Below are 20,770 nucleotides of genomic sequence, written 5' to 3'. Positions count from 1 at the left end.
TAAACACCGCAGATATCAGCACTGGTTTTACTTCTAAAGGATGAAGAGGTCTTATCCATTCCATCTGTACCAATAGCATGAAAATTGCTTGCAGCCCACGAATATGGTAAAGTAGGGTCACCTTACAGTCAGAGTTGAAAAAAGTGCTTCTCCCCCAGTACATTTTTACACAAGGAGCTAGGATAAAAGCAGATGATGTTAATTCATAATTAGTCAGATATTCTGAAGAAGAATAGGGATCTCTTTTTAACCATAAAGATCAATCCCCTCAAGGAAATCTCCTTTAAATGAGGTTGTAGCACTGGAAACATTGCATAGACCATTTGCTTCCCTGTTTGACACTCAAATTCAAGGTCCAGATTTTTGTGAAGTCATGTTCTCGGCTATTCAGACTCCATACAAAGGGGGCTGTTATGCCACATTTACAAATGTATTCAGTATAAGATTTTAGTATGTACCTTTAATAAGTAAGAAGTTGGCTGATTTATTATGGATAAGCTAAAATCTAGGGCATCAGGATCATTTTTCTCTGACTTTCTGCTCTGGTCGCATTCCTAGGCTGGTCCTATAACGAGTGTTGCCAGGTTAGACTACATTAGGGATTCCCATAGCCAGCCGCTGCCAGACTTGACCCAGAGATCAGCAGTGGAAACATGATGTAAACAGTGTGAAGGTGGCTGAATTATATTTTCCCTTCCCTTTAGGGGGCAACCATCCACCACTTCACTGAATGCAGGCCCACGGCATGTCTCAGTTCAGGCCTAGAAGCAAGCTGCCTCGTTACAGCGTGATGAAACCTGCCACTGGAGCCACATTTAAACTCATGGAGCAGTGGGTCAATGCACTTGCACTGCAGTTGCCTGCACAATGCTCACATATTTGCTTTCTAAGTTATGTTTGAAAGCCTCTGCCAATCAGCTCCATTGTAAAAGGCTGGTGGAAGGTGGCTGAAGGTGGACTAAATGCAATAAGTATTAGTTCCCAGATTACATAAAGTAGTACCCTAGGAGGACTCATCCCCAATCTCTTCAAGATGTCTTTTCACACGGTACCTCTAGTTATTCTAACAGCTAACATTTTTCCTCCGTTCCACAATGCTCACCACAATTCAATCCATTTGCCTCTTTATAGAAGATATTTCAATTAGGGACTGAGTCAAAGTCCATTGAAATCAGTAGGAGTCTTTCCATGGGTTTTGGATCAGGTTAATCAGGGAAATAAGGACAGAGACAACACCCTAAATACTTGGAGATGCCAAGCATCATATTACAATTTCGTCACTGCTCAGTTAAAACTGCAAGTGTTACAGCTTTCAGACTCAGGAACATTTTCTGATTTAACCTTCCTCAGCCCCCAAATGCTATTGTGGGTAGTAGCATGTCTGTAATCAGCACAGATGGATTCATGCTTCTGCTGCATAACAATCTGAATATGCTACATTTAACATTCTATTTGTAGACAAATTCTTTACTTGATACATCCCCATTAATAGAGCCTAAAAGCCAGCATGCCTGCAGTCTGACTGCCGGTTATGGTATAGTGTTGAGTAAGTGGGAGTATATGTTAATGCGTTGGAAGATGATATTATGCATTTAAACACTGCAGGCCATGTTTAAAATTGCAGGAGAAAGTTCCACATTCCCAGATCCTTTCTCTAGCTAAATTAGGCTTTTGGGGGCCAATTCCTCAAGTGATAATTGGCATCGCTCTGTTGACTTCAGTGGAACCAGGCTGATTTATGGCTGTTGAAGATGTGACCCTTAATCTTTATTAAACAAAGGTTCGAAGAATAGGGGACCCTATTCATTATTACCCTGCACCTTATATAGCTTTTTAAATGAGCGCAGCGTGGGTGGCGAATGCCAATTTGTGTACACAGTGTGAGGTGACAAAGAAACAGGTGAGGGGCTTTAAGTCTAAATAAAAAGGGTGGGGTGTTCTGAATTAATGAAAATAAAACGCTATGTTGTGGAGGCTGAGCCTAAAGAATATCTAGAAAAATACAGCACCATATTGTCGCGTTACAAACAGGTTGGAGAAGTGACGGCATTAAATATATATAATTAAATATAAGTCTTTGGAGAATTAATTAAGAGAGCAGCACTGCTGTTGCTCCTTCTAACCATGCATTATAATCTAGAATTTTGAGAAGCGGGTCCTCAGGTGACATAATCAACATCAGTCAATGACAATTTACACTAGAGAAAACCTGGATTTGTGCAGGAAATGGCCCACCTTGATTATCATACACATTGTAGGGAGAGTGGTCACTTTGGATGAGCTATTACCAGCAGGAGAGTGAGTTTGTGGGGGGGGGGGCGGAGGGTGAGAAAACCTGGATTTGTGCTGAAATGGCCCAACTTGATGATCACTTTAGATAAGCTATTACCAGCAGGACAGTGGGGTGGGAGGAGGTATTGTTTCATGGTCTCTGTGTGTATATACAAAAAGAAAAGGAGTACTTGTGGCACCTTAGAGACTAACCAATTTATTTGAGCATGAGCTTTCGTGAGCTACAGCTCACTTCATCAGATGCATACCGTGGAAACTGCAGAAGACTTTATATACACACAGAGACCATGAAACAATACCTCCTCCCACCCCACTGTCCTGCTGGTAATAGCTTATCTAAAGTGATCATCAAGTTGGGCCATTTCCAGCACAAATCCAGGTTTTCTCACCCTCCGCCCCCCCACATACAAACTCACTCTCCTGCTGGTAATAGCCCATCCAAAGTGACCACTCTCCCTACAATGTGCATGATAATCAAGGTGGGCCATTTCCAGCACAAATCCAGGTTTTCTCACCCCCCCACCCCCATACACACACAAACTCACTCTCCTGCTGGTAATAGCTCACGAAAGCTCATGCTCAAATAAATTAGTTAGTCTCTAAGGTGCCACAAGTACTCCTTTTCTTTTTGCGAATACAGACTAACACGGCTGTTACTCTGAAACCTGTGTGTATATAATGTCTTCTGCAGTTTCCACGGTATGCATCCGATGAAGTGAGCTGTAGCTCACGAAAGCTCATGCTCAAATAAATTGGTTAGTCTCTAAGGTGCCACAAGTATTCCTTTTCAATTTACACTAGCTGATGATCAGGTCCTGAGTATTTGAAGCCACTGTTACTTTTATTATTTCATACTCTTATTATAACATACGTCTATTTGTTTTTATGTAATTGTACACTTTGGGGATTGTTTTTAAATATGTAGGCCAGGTGATCAGCTGGAGTATATTAATGTAACTTCAATGGAGCTACACCAATGTGCATCAGCTGACAATTTTTAAGTTACGGTAATAAGTTTCAGCACAAATTAAAATGATCACCTGAACTTTACAATGACAGAAATAAAATGACAGACGAGTCAGCCAGCAGCCCACCAGGGCAGGGTAACATTATACACAGGAATCTGAAAGAATTTTAAAGATAAGCATTGTCCCTTAGCTTATTAACTTGCTGTTTACTGTATTGGAGCCAAGATTAAAATGCTTTAGTGTTTACTGAAGCAGCATATACGGTAACTAACAGCATGTTATTTTGTACACACTGTTTAACATTCTTTATTGCTCCAACTCATAAGGTTTATTTGAAATCAGTGGAGGAATTCATTCGATCTAGCATTTTCTCAGCTATTAGCCGCTGTTGAAAAAGTGCCAAGTGGAGGGGCATAAACACCCACCATTTATGACACTTCATAAACATGCAAACTACTGATAGAAAATTAAATTCTTTAGACATATTATTTATGGAACATGTGGGTAGATGTGTACGCAGTTGTACTCTGGATGTTGCTCACTCAGCAGGAACCCCCGGAAGGAACCATAATCTCCAGTTTTACCTGGTCATTTCAATTGCTCTACTCCTAAAACTCCATCTCGCCAAAACCAAAACCCTCACTCCAGCTGGTAATGGCTTCAGTGAGATTGAGTCTGATGGACGGTCATATTCTGCTTTAACTATGGACCGGATCATCAGCTGGTGTAAATCTGGTGGCCTGTAATGGAGTTATGCCAATTATACCTGCAGAAGATCGGGCCCTGAGTTCCACGTGTGGTATCCCATTGAAGTTAGTGGGATTGGATACTTGTAAATGGAACAGAATATGATCCAGAAAGCATGCTTTTAAGAAAAAGATGGCCATTTTCCCTCCTCAATCACTCCTATGCAATCCCTTTAACTATATGATTTCACAAGGGCAACTGAGAGCAGAAATTCTAACATCAGTTAGACTTGCTTAGCAGAACAGTTCCTGGGGAGCTGGACCTCTGAGCAAGGCACTAAGCAACTGCACTGGGAGCCAAGGACGATCAACGAGTCAAAGGAGGCACTCAGCACTTACCAGGATCTGGCTCCCTAGTTAGTTGGTGCAATTGTTAATAGTAAACTAATTCTATTAACACATCGGTGCACCATCAGAGACAAGTAAAAAGACCAGCCCTGCTTTTTTATGGTTCATTATGTTAATGTGGTTCACATTTTTCTTTTCCATGCTTGCAAGATCATTTCCTAGTCTTCATACCCACCCAGAGGGAAGAGTGTACTTAATAGCCATGAGCTACTTGAAATGAGCCATTTGGATAGGGATGTTCAGTTTAGCTTCATGTTTCATCTTCCCAGAACCTCACTGACACCTAATATTCCAGACTGTTGTTTGCAGCATGTCACTCTATAAATGCTAGTGGATTTGATTATCTGAGCTCTCAGAGGAAATAAATACCCAGAACTGCGTAGCTTTGCTAAGTGGCAATCTTCTGCTGGTTTTGCATAATCAGGCAGTACCTTGCATCCTATAATATATTTACAATATCTTTTAGACAAAGCTCAGTTTGATGAGGTTGGCTCTTCAGCAGCAGGGGGCATATATGCTACAATGGGCTTTAGAGTAATGGTTTAGATCTCTCTACAGCACGTAGCACACATACGCCTTGAAGCATAAAAATCATAAATGATTAACCTACTTGATTTCCCATAAATGACAGAAACATGCTCTTCATGGCTTATTTTATTTCCTAAAAACAAAGGCATTATGTCATAATCCATTGTTACAAATCAGATAAACTCACTTTATAGGCTTCAAGATTATCAGTCCGTCAAGTTCTTAATTGATTATTTTGCACTGTGTTAATTGCTAATTATTATATATGTGTGTAGGTGGCAGTTTAATTATTATGATAAGATCATAACTGTTTTTGTTGAATGTTGTCTTTTTCATCTCTGTACGCTGCCTCTCCTCTGAGATAAGATGCATTATAATTTGAAGACAGTAGAGAATTTTCCACCAAAACACTGTTTGTTGGTTTATTTGTGGAAAGTGGCTTTTTGACCAAGCAGAAATTTTCACCAAAAAAAAAAAAATCCATTTTCCTCAAAAATATTTTGGGTTTCATCAGAAAACAAGAACTAAAATTTGCTAGCTTCTCAACAACCAAAATTTCAATCCAAAATCTTCACGTTTTGGTATTTTGAGGGAAAATGTTGATACAAACAAAAAAAGGTATTGATTTCATCTAAATTTTTTTTGTGACAAAAAATCATTTCCCAACCAGCTTTATAAGAAACAGAGACATTACATGTATTTCAGTTAATTTTACTTATTTCTTTAAATGGTGCCCCAAGATATGCACTGGCTTCCTATGTTTTTCCAGTGGGTGTTTAAGATAGACTTTGATCTACAAAGTCCTAACTAACTCTGGATCTAGCTGACTGGGAGACCACCTCTCTCTCATGCCGTAGAGCTGTAGTTGAGATCTGTGATGACACTCAAACTGGGCAGGACCATTTGCCTGCTGTTGTCTGTAACGGCCCCTTTGGAATGCACATCCCCACCCTGGTCCAAAATAGCCCAAGTCTGCTGCTAATTGTCAAGACATGAAGCAAGGCACATCTGTTTAAGAGGGTTGCTGATGAAACTAAGTGTGGGGGACAATGTTCTCAGAAAATGGGGAATTTTGTTTAGTTTTATGCTGCTTGGTTATTTGCTAGTATTTCCTAGTATGTTATGGAGTTGTAGAGGACTTCTTGATTCACTGTATTTAAAAATATTTTTCAGAGGCTCTTAGAATTCTCTGAGTGCTGCCTCGTTATTTAAGGAAAGAACAAAAGATTGAGGCATGCATAGTGATTCCACAGTTAAGGTTGAGCTTTTCACATACAACTGGATTAAAATTCCTCTTCCTCACATGCTCGTGATTTAATTAAATCTCCAAATGTAACACAATTGCTTTTCAGAGGACAAGTAAATGCTCTAGGACGTTTTTTAACAGTATGGGCCTGGATCCTGTAACTGACCTTGAGCCCTGTGCAGAGCCCCATTGACTTAATTGCTTAAGTGATTTGAGGGGCTTAGCTGACAGTGCAAGTTGTATATGAAACCTACCTACATAACATTTACTAAGTGTGGTTCAGTGTCTTACACACACACACAGATAGTGAACCAAATTCTTTCCCAGTTTAACTCCATTGCTTACAGTGGCGTCATCCAACGGATGAATTTGACTAGATGTTGGTACCTTCATTTATGCCTTATCTAGAGCTATCATCTAAAACATGCATCTCTGCAAGTACTGCAGTCTTGAAAAGTAGATAAATTCCTCCTCTTTGTTTGAAACCTTGCTGTTCTCAGCCTCTGGGACACAGAAAGAATTATATAAATAGAATGTCTATTTCGGCCTGCTTCCCTGCCCTGGAGAAATATGTGTAAATAAGAGATCAAAGACCCTATACAAACATTCAACATAAAACTGACAGGCTGCAAAAGCAGGGCAGCTTCCTCAGCGTCTCACAGCACAGTGACTTTGTAAGACCCTGGGAGATCACAGAGCCTTCTCCTCCACTCAACTATGCCCTATGAGAGGCCTTTTTATTTTATTTTATTTTATTTTCATTTTAATGTTGGCTTTGAAAATATACCTACATCAGAATGATTAGGCAGTAAATAGTTTGCAATAGCTGCTGCAAGTTATTTCTCCAATCTATTCTGAATCGTGCTTGGATGTCAGAGGCCTCATCTTGTAATCTTTCCACGTGCTTAACTCCCACACTGCGGACAATGCACGGGGGTCTGCAGGCTTTGACTTCAGCAAGCCCCACCAAACTTTAGTTTTTAAGTTAAAAATAAACCCAGTCAGCCACCACGATCTTTCCTAGACTATCTTTTGTTTCAGTCTTTCATCAGTTATTCCCCAATATCCAAGCCAGCTGTGCTGATTCAACTGAGCCAATCAGGTCCAGTAGGACGTTATTGATGGCTTTATCGGTATGAAATCCTCACAATGCATCACCTGCATACTTAGGAGTATCACGCTGACAATAAATATGATACTCGTTGTCACCCAACAGGAAGAGAAATGTTGAGCTTCCAAACTGCAGAATAAATTGTATTTCCCTTTATTTCTTTGGTGCGATAGATGGTACAAAGATGGTAGAACAACCAACCATTTTGACATGTTTACAAGGCTTTTAAATCATGAAATGGATTATTGCAGCACCAAAAGTATTTGGGAAATCCGTTTGATGCACAGCACATTCTGCTTGAAGAGGCAACCTTTTTAATTTACATTTGTTATAAGTGCCTATGAGCATAAATAATTTTATGTCAAATCAAAAGCTGCCCCCTTAGTGCCATGCACAGTAACCCACATTATTGTATTCAACCCTCTCTCTGTTTCCCTTTCCCACCCCCTCTCATCCGCCATGTGGATTTACATATTTTTGGCCCAGTCCTCCAATGTGCTGCTGCCCACCTGGAAAGTGCATTAGCATGATCCAATTCCCATGGCTGGCAATAGCAGTCTGTCCATTGATCTCAATGGGAGCAAGATCAGGCCCTTTGTGACCTCAACCCCCACAGACTTCAATGGGCATTGACATTGTGCAGCGCCTCACCTGCTTGGATTTTTAGTGATAAAATTGTCTGATCAACACAGTACCTTGGGTCCTGAGATTATAAACAATGGCATTGGTGTTGAGGGTGTTTTAAGAAGGACTCCCTGAAAGCTCCCCATATCATAAGATTTTGCACTACAATATAATCTACTGAGCCAAAGGAAACAGTTTTCCCTCAACATTTCTTGTTTGCATCCGTTTCTAGATCCAGTAGACCAAATCCCCAGCAGGTGTAAATCAAATCCATTGACGCCATGCCAATTTACAGCAACTGAGGATCTGATCCACAGTTTCTAAATCAGAGTTTTGGCCTCAGTTAATCTTTACTGTCCTAAACACAATTTTAAATGTCAGAAAAGCTAATATACAGGTGAATTGTTTGGGAATTGAAATATCCCAAGCAAGAAACAACAGGAATATTTTAAGACTTTGGTTTTATTTGGGTTTTACTTACAGGCTCGAAAACCAGGGCATTTTGCCAGTACTATAGCTTTAGTTTTGCAGGAGCACTTTGCATTTAACTAGAACAAAATAAAAATAATAAAAAATAAAATAAACAAAGGAGCATTTCACAACAGTGGGAAATAATAAATTCAATATGAAATGGACCAGAGAAGGACTGAAATCACTAAGATTCAGGTTAAGAAAAGAAGGAAAATAGCAGGAAAATATTGAAAAAAAATCAGAAAAAAATAGTTCTTTGTTCCTATTAACTAGAAATTAATTAGATGCACACATTTAATTTTCTCCAACCCCTGATATGGTAGCATTCTCATTGAATTAGATATCTATACATTATTAACACACATCAAATTACATTAAAGTAACATGAATGGTCTGATTTAAAATCCACAAAGCTTTGCAAGACTGCATCTGCAGGGCAAGTAAAAGACTGAGTGGAAACCTTCACAGTTTATAGTCTGGAAGGATAGAATGATTTCGGTATGCTGGGCATATAATTTGTTTTCTAATTTTCTGTGGGTTTTTTAATGGCAGGATTGTTTGTTTGTTTGTTTTGTTTTTGAAGGAAAGGGAAAATATCTCAGTAGACGCATACAAGACGTTCCTATAACCTATAGGCAATTGTTAGAAGAGGTGATAAGGGCTCGGATCCATGTCAATGGGTACTTAAAGAGCATCAGTCTATGGCTGGCTGGTGCACCAGACCACTGGATATTTTAAAAATAATGCTTTGTGGGATATGCATACCCTGCATGTGCATGGTAGGCCCCGGAGCTAAACAGTCTTATGAAAAAAGCAGCTAGTATTAGGGTTGTCAGGCATCCGGTTTTCAACTGAAAAGGGATGCTGGTGGCTCTGGTCAGCACCACTGACCGGGCTGTTAAAGGTCTGGTGGGCAGCGCAGCGGGGCTAAGGCAGGCTCCCTGCCTGCCCTCATTCCATGCAGTTCCCAGAAGAGGCCGGCATGTCTGGCTCCTAGGCGCAGGGGCGGCCATGGGAGCACTGCGCACTCCCCATCCTAAGCATCGGCTCCACTGCTCCCATTGGCCTTTCCCCTTCCTATTCATGTATCACACTTTTGCTTTTCCTGCCCTCTGCAGTATATCTTGGTGTATTCACTGCTCCATCTTTTCCCATGATTTTGCTTCTTTGTTTTGCATCAACTCTTTTTTAAAACCTATATTAAACTCATTTCCTGCTCACCACCACCACCACCTGTCAAGATTCCTCCCCCTCTCTGAACTCTAGGGTACAGATGTGGGGACCTGCATGAAAACCTCCTAAGCTTACTTTTACCAGCTTAGGTTAAAACTTCTCCAAGGTACAAATTAATTTTATCCTTTGTCCTTGGAATATCCACTGCCACCACCAAACTCTAACTGGGTTTACTGGGAAACTTAGTTTGGACATGCTTTCCCCCCAAAATCCTCCCAACCCTTGCACCCCACTTCCTGGGAAAGGTTTGGTAAAAATCCTCACCAATTTGCATAGGTGACCACAGACCCAAACCCTTGGATCTGAGAACAATGAAAAAGCATTCAGTTTTCTTACAAGAAGACTTTTAATAGAAATAGAAGTAAATAGAAATAAAGGAATCACCCCTGTAAAATCAGGATGGTAGATACCTTACAGGGTAATTAGATTCAAAACATAGAGAATCCCTCTAGGCAAAACCTTAAGTTACAAAAAAGATACACAGACAGAAATAGTTATTCTATTCAGCACAATTCTTTTCTCAGCCATTTAAAGAAATCATAATCTAACACATACCTAGCTAGATTACTGACTAAAGTTCTAAGACTCCATTCCTGGTCTATCCCCAGCAAAAGCAGCATATAGACAGACACACAAACCCCTTTGTTTCTCTCCCTCCTCCCAGCTTTTGAAAGTATCTTGTCTCCTCATTGGTCATTTTGGACAGGTGCCAGCGAGGTTACCTTTAGCTTCTTAACCCTTTACAGGTGAGAGGATTTTTCCTCTGGCCAGGAGGGATTTTAAAGGGGTTTACCCTTCCCTTTATATTTATGACACCACCATTTCCTTTCCTCCCCTACATCACCTTCATACGTTGGCCCAAATTCTGCCTGCTGGGCCTATCAATGGAATTACTTTAGATTTACCCTCATGTTAAAAAAAAACAAAACAAAACAGCAGGTCCAGAAATCCGCAAGGGGCATAAATCCATCCTATTTAGCAAAACAATAAATCATGACCTCTAGTCCCATTGAAATGACTTCAGCGGAACTTAAACACAAGCTCCTAGCTCAGTATGGGCTTACTTGCTTTGGTGAATTGGGGCCTGTGAACAAAACCCTTGGTTCTCTCCCTTTTTCTCATGCTCTTTCAGTCTCTCCCTCATCCCCAGGTCCCTTTTCCCTGTCTGCCCTTCTAGCCTCCCCTTGCTTCACTTTCCAATTTCCTCCTTTCCCCTTCTTCGCACTCTGGGCCCCAGGCCTCACTGCTTCCAACCCTGTTCCCCACTGACTGTGCTCTGGCTGCCTAATCCCACTGTCTCCATCCCCTCCTCCTATCCTCCAGCTCACAACCAAGTAAGTATTAGGGGCAGACCTGGCTGACTCACTACTTCCATCAGCTGAGCTCTTTCTGCCGACTCTGGTCTTCTGCACCTCGCAACTTACCACCAGCAGCTTCAGTCTCTAGCAGAGGAGGGAATGCGCACATCCTGCATTACAACAGGGGATTTATTTTAAGGAGGACTTCACAGGGTCAGTAAAAGGTTGGAAGTGGTGAGGACTTCAGTACAAAGGTCAAAGAGTAGGGCTTGTGCCATCATTTTCTAAAGAAATGCTGAAGTGGTGGAAGAATTTGAATTCCGTTGGACTGCTCACAAGAACGAAGGACCACGCTCTCTAAGTAATATGTATAATGGTGAGGCCTTGATAAAAGACCCGTAAGTATTCTGCTTGGTGTCAGTGCTTCTCTAGAGAGGAACTGCCATAGGCACATACCAGGGCCAGTGGGTGGAAATCCACACAGGATAGGAGGTGTGGTGCTCTCGCCACTTTCTCCTCTTCTCAGGCTCACTGCACAATTTCCAGCTGTGTTAAAGTATTTATTACATGCAGTGTTGCTGTAGCCATGTGGGTCCCAATATATTAGAGAGACTAGGTGGGTGAGGTAACAGCTTTTATTGGACCAACTTCTGTTCTGGAGAGAGACAAGCTTTTGAAGATACTTCAGGCCCTGAAGAAGAGTTTGAAGAAGAACTCTGTGTAAGCTTGAAAGCTCATCTCTCTCACCAACAGAAGTTGGTCCAGTAAAAGCTGTTACCTCACCCACCTTGTCTCTCTAAAGTGTTTGTTAAATGGTCAAATTGAAAAGCAGTCTGAAGAGCCTAACAGGTCTCATAAATATGGGCATGGTTCTGCCCATGTCTGCCAATCCAAGGGAGGATCAAGAGCACAGTGGGAAGAGGACTGAGCCAGCGGAGAGTTTTGATGAGGTCATGTTGATGGTGGAGAAAATATGGATGGAGGACATAGTGGAGACAGGTGTCAGGAGTATGACCCAAGGATGGGAGAGGTAGTTGGGAATGTGACCAGGTGTGGAGGGAAGTAAGGAGGAAGGGTTCTTGGGAACCTGCCTTTCCTACTTGAACATAAATCCAGCCTATTGAACCTGCTGTGCAGAACCTTGCAGCAACATGTCATTTGGGGGCACATCGCTTTCTCCACAGCCTTGCCCACTTCTTAGACTTAGAAACTGGGGCTACTGCCAAACTCTGGCAAGCCAGCTGGCATGCAATAGGCCAAGCTTAATTGTTCTGTTCCTCTGTGTTACTTGCATCTGACTCACTGTATTCCTTAGTGCTGAGTTTACCTGATTGTTTCATATATACCATCCATGTAAGGGAGCCTGCTGACATGAAATCATGTCTCAATGCTAGTTGTACTCTCAAAGTGTCTATCAGAACTGTCCTCACAGAGCAGTAGCTTTGTTTGAGGAACACTTGGAAGAAGATAAACATGTGAAAACTTTCTGGGAACTGGGATGGCTTTTAGGGTATGTCTACACTGCAGTTAAAAACCCACAGCTGTCCCATGCCAGCTGACTCAAGTTCAGGCTAAGGAGCTGTTTCACTGTGGTGTGGACATTCGAGTTTGGAATGCAGCCCGGGCTCTGGGGCCCTGTGAAGTGGGACAATCCCAGAACTCAGGGCTGCAGCCCAAGCCCAAACATCATCACCACAATTAACCAGTCCCTTCGCCCAAGTCCCGTGAGCCCGAGTCAGCTGGCACAGGCCCACCACGGGTGACTAATTTCAGTGTAGGCAGACCCTAAGAGAGCTTTATGGAGAGACTCAGCTATGGGGAGAGTAAAGGGAAAACACAAGGAGACTCATTCTGACTGGAATTGTAACCATGATCCTAAAGGAGAATATCTGGGGATCCTCAACGAGTAAGAAAGCTTGGAAGGAAATCATGGATTTTATTCAAAATATGTTTATGAAGCTATGACTCAAAATGGGGAACAAGGTAAGAACCTCAGTCTGGGAGCAGGGCAGCAAAGCATCAGGAGTGCAGGGGATAGTGGTTTTGAAACCCTTGTCATTGGAATGTAGCTTCAGCGCAGAGTCAGAATGCAAGCCCCTTGCCAAGAACAACCACAAGACCCCCCTCACAGGGTCCTAAACATCTTTTATTTCTACCTTTTCCTCTGGCTGCATCTCCCTTTCCCTTTCTTTTGTCCTGTTTTCCCCCTGCCCAACCTTGCTCTCCACCTAGCCTCATTCTCTCCCCTTTCTCTGTTCTCCTCAGGAGCAATCCCTCCCCTTTTCCCCCATCCCTCTCACAACTGCCTCAAGGTGTGAGTATGGTTATTTTAATGTAACAGTAAATAACTTGCTCAAAGTCCTGTTTTGGCTCATGCCCTTGCAGAGGTTCCATCGTTACACATCAAGAGACAAAGAGAAAGACAGAGAGCCTATTTGCCAGAGAACTTGTTTCAGCTTTCGCTGCTCTAGCAGAAATAGCAATACATTAAATATTGGCTGTTATTGTAAAACTATGAGTAGCAATTAAAAATTCTCTCCTGGCTCCTTCATTCTCTCTCTTCCTCCCATATAGCCTGGTTAATAATGTTACCTGGAATATGGAATAACGCCTGCAGGGTTTCTGCTCGAGCCATTACAGCTCACTCCTAGTCATTTTCTTCACCCACAGGGGTAGCAGTTTAACACTGTGACCCCAATTCCCGTGAACGTTTTATATTTCTAAGCCACTGATGGCAAGTCCTGTGATGATTGCAGTTTAAAATAAATTCTTATGTGTAGCAATTAAAATCTGTGGGGCTGTAACCTGTTCTTTCCACACAATAGTCTTTTCTATACCAAGGTGTGGGGAAAGAACAGAAAGGTCAAACATACATCTAATTAATTACTCTAAGAAACATATCTAAGAAAATTGTTTTATTGCAAACTGTCTAGCAATATAGCCAAGAACTCATGGAGCCATGTTTCATTGCAAACACGGCTGAAGTCAAGCTAACCTTTCACATGCCCTTCTGGTCTGTGCCTCTAAAATCCTGAGATTTATATACATAAGGGTCTGCCGAGGCTGTAGGGTGACCAGATGTCCCGATTTTATAGGGACAGTCCCGATTTTGGGGTCTATTTCTTATATAGGCTCCTATTACTCCCCACCCCCGTCCCGATTTTTCACATTTGCTGTCTGGTCACCCTACCAGGCTGCCACTCAGAGAATGAGATGTGCATGACATTTTTCAGCCACTTATTAGTTGTACCTCTACATGCCTGTGTGCAGGGCCATTTCTGCACTGCTCCAACCTGAGTGGTGAACAGGTTGAATGAGGAATATTGCAATGTGTGTACCATGAATGGACTCTGCCAAAGCAGGGGAGGGATATTCAGTTTGCCAGTGGTATGGGCTACTTCTCCTCAGGCTGGGAAAATTTATTCAGAAGACAAGTGAAACAGATAATGATATAAAATGCTGTAAGTGTGTAAATAACTGCCGGATACTTGCTGATTATTTATGTGAATGGACAGAATGCTTCTAGAAGTGTGGATTAGAAGGAAAGGACTCCTTCACAGATTCAAAGGCCAGAAGGGACCAACGTGATCATCTTTTTTGACCTCCTGTATTACACAGGCCAGAGAACTTCCCCAAAATAATTCCTAGAGCAGATCTTTGAGAAAAACATCCAATCTTGATTTTAAAATTGCCTGTGATGGAGAATCCACCACAACTCTAGGCATATAGTCCCAATGGTTAATTACACTCATAATTAAAATGTACATCTTACTTACAGTCTGAATTTGTCTAGCTTCACCTTTCAGTCATTGGATCATGTTATACCTTTCTCTGCTAGATTGAAAAGCCCCCTGTTAAATAGTTGTTCCTCATGTAGATATTTATAGATTGTAGTCAAGTTACCCCAAACCTTCTCTTTGTTAAGCTAAATAGATTGAGCTCTTTGTGTTTCTCGCTATAAGGCATGTTTTCTAATTCTTTAGTCATTCTTGTGGCTCTTCTCTGAACCCTCTCCAATTTAATCAACATCTTTCTTGAATTGTGGCACCAGAACTCAAAAGGATCAGTAAGCAAACTGGATCCAGGATGAATACCAGTAAATACCATAAGAGTAGAAGGACTATTTCTTTTTGACCTCACATTTGTGACAAGAGGACTGGTTTTGGATCCTTGTCAAAATTGAAAGCCAAATGCATAAAAGCTTCCCACCTTTAAGGGTAAAGGAAATGACAGCCCTGTGACCTCAAGTGAAAAGTATTAGGGCCCTATCCTGCTCTGATTGAAGTCAATGGCAAAACTCTCATTGCCTTCAATGGGAATAGGAATGGGGCCTTCTCTGAATGTGACATTAATATGGAGATGCTGTTCTCAGGACAGCTGGTCACTATGAGCCTTTGCTGCTCATCGATTTTCATACCAAGTTCACCAATGATTAGGATGCATGAGGAAATCTATTCATGGAATAGCTAGCAGGATATAAGGATACAGTATTTGTTTTCTTCTATATACAGCTTCAATAGCAAGCCATGCATGAATTTAATAAAACAAGATAATATATCAGTTCTAGGAGCTATAGATTGAACCCAGACTGTTATCGGGCTTAATCTCACAGCTATAAATCATGTCAAAGTATGAGACTTGTTTTATTCCTTATTAATGAAGAGACAATGCCCTGTCTTAGATGTGTGGGGCCTTATTCTTCTCCGATCTCCACTTACAGGAGTAAGTCCATTGAAGTCGAATAAGGTTATATGAACATAAAACTGGTGTGGGAAGAGAATCAGGCTTGTAGTAGTATTATGAATCAAATAAACTGGACAATTCGGGATATATTTCAAAATGCACAAGTTGTTTTGAACAGTGCATCACAGTGTGTGTAGTATCTTTTACACATCTGCATTTGTTTAATACAGTCATGTTAATTGTTTCATCTTTAGGGTTGTATGCTTTGTTAAGCATTTCAGTACAAAGAGAGAGCTCACATTGCACAACAGTAGATGGAGATACCCTTTGCATATGCTAATCATGCCCATTTAAGGAGAGCTGAAACTAATAACTAAGAAACTGGGATGATGTTAATAATCTTTGAAAATCACAAGAAAAACGGAACCTCCAATACATACGTATGGTTGGTGGCATCGCTGTGTCCCCAACTGTGCTTGGGCCTAGAGCCTCCGAACTCATTTTACACCTGTTCTAGCCATTGAAAATTAAGGTGGACTTCTCTGACCTGGAGGGTTGCATGCATAATGTACATAATGCCTTGCCATAAAGGGCTGCCTGCGAGTTTTTGAAAATCTGCATTTAACAGTAAGTTTCCCAGAGGCAAAGTGGAAGAGTGGATCAGGGTCTGATCTCGGTTCTACCTGTGTAAACTCAAAGATACTCTGCTGAAATTAGTAGGACTACTTTGGATTTCAAGTGGCGTAAAAGAGATGAAAAGCAGGGTGGATGTGTTTATAGCCTGCTGCCTGCTGCTTGGCATACTGCGTTATTTTATTATGCACAGCTCAACAAAATGCCATAAGCTTTTAATATTAACAACCTCAGACACCAGAATTTATGATATTTTGGGGTAAACCAAGTCACTTTGTATTATTTCCTCATTGACATTACTACATCATGCGGGGAGAATGAAGCATTTGCCTTAGACTCCCACGTGATTTGGCAGATACTTGTAATTTTGCACAAATAGGCCTCACAGAACAGCTTGGAATTATAATAGACAGAAGGTGTCGAAATAACTGTGGGGCCTAGGGGACAGTTGCACTTGTGCTCGGAGAGAAATATATAAAAAAGGGAAGATTCAGATAGTAGTACAGTAACAAAAGCAGCATCAATACCTGATCATGCCTAAGAGTTCTGCTGAACCCCATCCCAAAATAATAGCAAATGAACAGGGTTATGGTGGAAGGACAAATCATTCTCCCTAGTTCAGAGTGAATGCACTTTAACATTCCTTTCCTATTTTGGTCGTCATTGTGAACCAAATACTGTCATGGAAATCAGAAAGGGTTTGGGGAGATATTCAAACTCACTTATTCTGCATTTGATACTTTCAAATGGAGCCAAGGCTTTCGAACTAGAAGTTGTATTTGTCCCCCTCTGTCTGGCTGACCGGGAGGAAAGCTGCTAGTTACACATCACTTTCTTTCCTAGCCTGCCAGTAACATTGCAGATGGTTGGCTAACGGGCAGGAGAGAAAGAAGCAATGCCAGCAAACAGAAATGATGAGGGAATGGCATCAGGATTTGTCCCATTCTCTGTTTTTGCTCAATCCAACCTTACTGAGCGAAACTCCTTTTGACATTGGTGGGACTTTGCCAGAGTGAAAACTGAGCTAGGACCTCATGCTTTGGCTTAATGTTCATAGCATGTTTGAAGTCTGAAGGTCACAATGAGGAATCAGATGGGCCTGTTGAAAATGAGTAATGGTGGGGAGACACTGGAGACTTGCACCTTGGAAATACCTGATAGACTTGCATCTGAGCTGGAGAAGGCTTGACAGGGCCAAGAGTAGGAAGCCCATTAAAAGTAAAATGAATGAAGTTCAACTCTTTAAACCAGAGGGTGAGAGAGTCTGAAGGGGTGCAGGGCGGGGGGGAGGGAGGGTGCTCTGTAAGCCAAACATGAGAGACTAGGCCCTTAGAAGCCGAAGGAGAGATTAGTTTCCATTATATAGTATGTAAAAATAATAATTGCAGAAAGAAAAAATATTTGACTGATACCAACTTGTGAATCTAACCACCCCAGGGATATCTGATACCACCATCAATCACCTTAGAGATCTGAAACTAATACCTAGCTCTAATGTACAGCTTTTCATCCATAGATCTCAAAGTGCTTTTTTAATGGATTAAGGCCAGAAGGGACCATTAGATCATCTAGCCTGACCTCCTGTATATCAAAGGCCATTACATTTCATCATGTTACCCCTGCATTGAGCCCAATCATTTATGTTTAGCTAAAGGATATCTTTTAGAAAGGCATCCAGTGTTGATCTGAAGGCATCAAGAGATGGAGAATCCACCACTTCCCTTGGTAGTTTGTTCAAATGGTCAATAGCTTTCACTGTTAAAAAAAAATTGTGGCTAATTTGAATGCATCCGGCTTTTCAACCATTTCAGCACCTTTAGTAGTAGTTTTATTAAAACACCAAAATCTTGAGGTGGCTAAATATTCAGTGACTTTATCAGTTGATTTTCTGTAGGCCAACTGTGAGATTGTTAAATACGAAAAATTCTTTTTAAGAGAAAGAGATCTTTTACTTTGGGTGATTTAGGTGACCAGCCGTGTGGTCCAAACAACAATCCTTTGACTAAAATTTGTCCCCACACACTTTGTAAAGCACACACTTTAAATAATGAACAAATCACAATGAAGAATTCAAGCAGCTCTAAGCATGAGCAACAAAGCTTGGACCGAGATTTAGATCCAGTCCTGAACCTGCAGTTTAGGGAATTTCATATCCAGAGCTTTGGTTCAGGGCCATCCCTTACAAACTAAAAGCAAACGATCCAGAACAAACCAAACCAGACAAAAATGCTATACAACAAAATAATGTGCAGCAACATAAATTAGCACAAATAAAAATATTTCAGCCTATCACATCAGCGATGTAAACAAAAGAAAACTCACAGGGGGCGGTAACACAAGCTCCTTCAGAGGGCGACGATAGGAAACAGGATACAGCTGTACCATAAAACAACATTAGACCATGTCAGCAAGCTTCTGAACAGGGTTTGAGAGGAGGTGCTTAGGGGAGCTTAAAGCCAGGAATTGTTTTACAGAGAGAGGCAGAGGAAAAGTAAGATGAAGGCTGAGCTCAAAGCAGAGTTTTTACTTTTGGATTTTTCTGTTCCAGGGCATGGCTCCATTTGTCTCTGCACTATTAGAGTCTGGGGTAAGCTTTTATTACCCATTAAAGTCAGTAGGATTTTACATGAATAAATTCCTGTACAATGCTTTAAATGTTACCCCTTAATATTCATCTTTCCACATCTGCAGTATTTTCTACCTTTATATGGCTAGAATGGAAGGGCCAAGGTTCAGACTCAATGGTCATGGAAAAAGGACCATTGACTTGGGTTAGGCCCTAAAGGCCAGATTTTAAAAGGTATTTATGCAGGTAGACAGGTAGTGGGGATTTCAAAAGTGTCCAAACACATAAATCCCAGGTACTTTTTAACATCCCACTAGGCACCTACCTAAATACCTTTAAAAATCTGGCCCTAAATCAATAAAGTGTCATAGGTGAATCCTCAGAGTGAAAGCTCAGACCTGCCATTAATCACAGCCCATGATAAACTTTATTTTACTACTGTTGAAGATTGTAATACTGGTCCAAGTACTCAGCTGGTGTGAACCAGCATAACTCTGTTGAAGTCAATGAAACTACTCCAATGTACACTATCGGAGATCTGGCCCATTATCCCTAAACACTAGGAGAACTTCTCCTAAATGGCAGCATCAAATGACTCCCATTCTTACTTGCTGCCTATGGTCTTCAGTTTAAGATATGTACCCTTTCCCATTCCCTCAGAGACTACCTAACTACGGTAGTCCTTGTTTTCAATGATGATTATTTTTATCCCCTGTGGAGCAGAAGAGCCTTGTGTCTAGTACTGCTAATGTGTCTAGAAAAACTCTGAAGACTGTGTAGTGCTTTGCTACATAGAGCTGTAAAGAACAGCCCTTTAGACTTGTTGGGCACTGCATTTCCATGGAAAGGTCAATCACCCTACTTTAAATCCAGAACCTGCTCTACAGCTGCAGTATCTCCTTGCTGCTGCTAGTGCTCTGACACAAAGGGGTTATTTTTTGGTTGGAGGAAGTCAGGGGATTGAGATGAGACAGAACCATGAGATCACATTGTGTCAACTGAATATCTTCTTCTTTGATTCCTGCCCATCAGCTCAGCAGTGACAATGGGGCCAAATTAAATCTTCCCTCCGCTTTCTGTCTTGTATCAGCTTCACGGCTTCTTTTACCTTTAAAACATCTTCGTTCTATATCACTCTTCACTATGTCTATCTAACCCATTCTGTGTCTTTATCTATTTCTAGTTCCTTGCTCTCTGATATGTATCACCACATATACTACCATTTCCGGGACCATTCTTGACATATCTCCAAACCCTCTCACTCATCTTTCCTGAATATTCTGGAACAGCATCTTTTCTTACTCTAGCTATTTTCTTTTCTTTATTTATTAATTTTCTTTAGCTGAATATATGTCATTGTTGTTACTTTCCCCTGTATATAAAATAACATCAAAATGACTGTGGAATAATGCTAAACATCTTCCAGTGGTTCAAAGACCACATGCCACATGTTGTGTTGTGTTGCATTGGACCACCATTTTGTAAATTCAGGGAAGTGACTTCTGTGTTTGGACCAGTTTATCAATTGTTCAGCTACCTCATAGAGTCATAGAGTTTAAGGTCAGACGGGACCACCAGATCATCTAGTCAGACCTCCTGTACCTCACCAACACGACCCAGCACCCGCAAACTAAACCCCACCACCAAAATTAGACCAAACCATTAGAGCCCACAGGAGATTATGTGCTACCCGCAGAGACTAGAAGGGATCAAGGTGCAAAGGTGAAATCCCGTCCCCCCCGAGATCACTGCCAATCTGACCCAAGAGAAAATTCCTTCCTCACACCCTCATATGGTGATCAGTTAGGCCCTGAGCACATGAGCAAGAACCAGAGGTCGAGTACCTGAGAGAGGGAATGTTCAATGCAACCTCAGAACCCTGGGGGGGGGGGAATAGCTCAATGCGGGGAGGGATAGCCCTGGCTGGGATGATTTAGTTGGGGATCGGTCCTGCTTTGAGCAGGGGGTTCGACTAGATGATCTCCTGAGGTCCCTTCCAACCCTGATATTCTATGATTCTATG

Source organism: Lepidochelys olivacea (genome assembly GCF_965140295.1).
Source record: "Lepidochelys olivacea isolate rLepOli2 genome assembly, chromosome: 6".
NCBI classification, from domain to species: Eukaryota; Metazoa; Chordata; order Testudines; family Cheloniidae; genus Lepidochelys; species Lepidochelys olivacea.
This window is presented reverse-complemented; position numbering follows the sequence as displayed.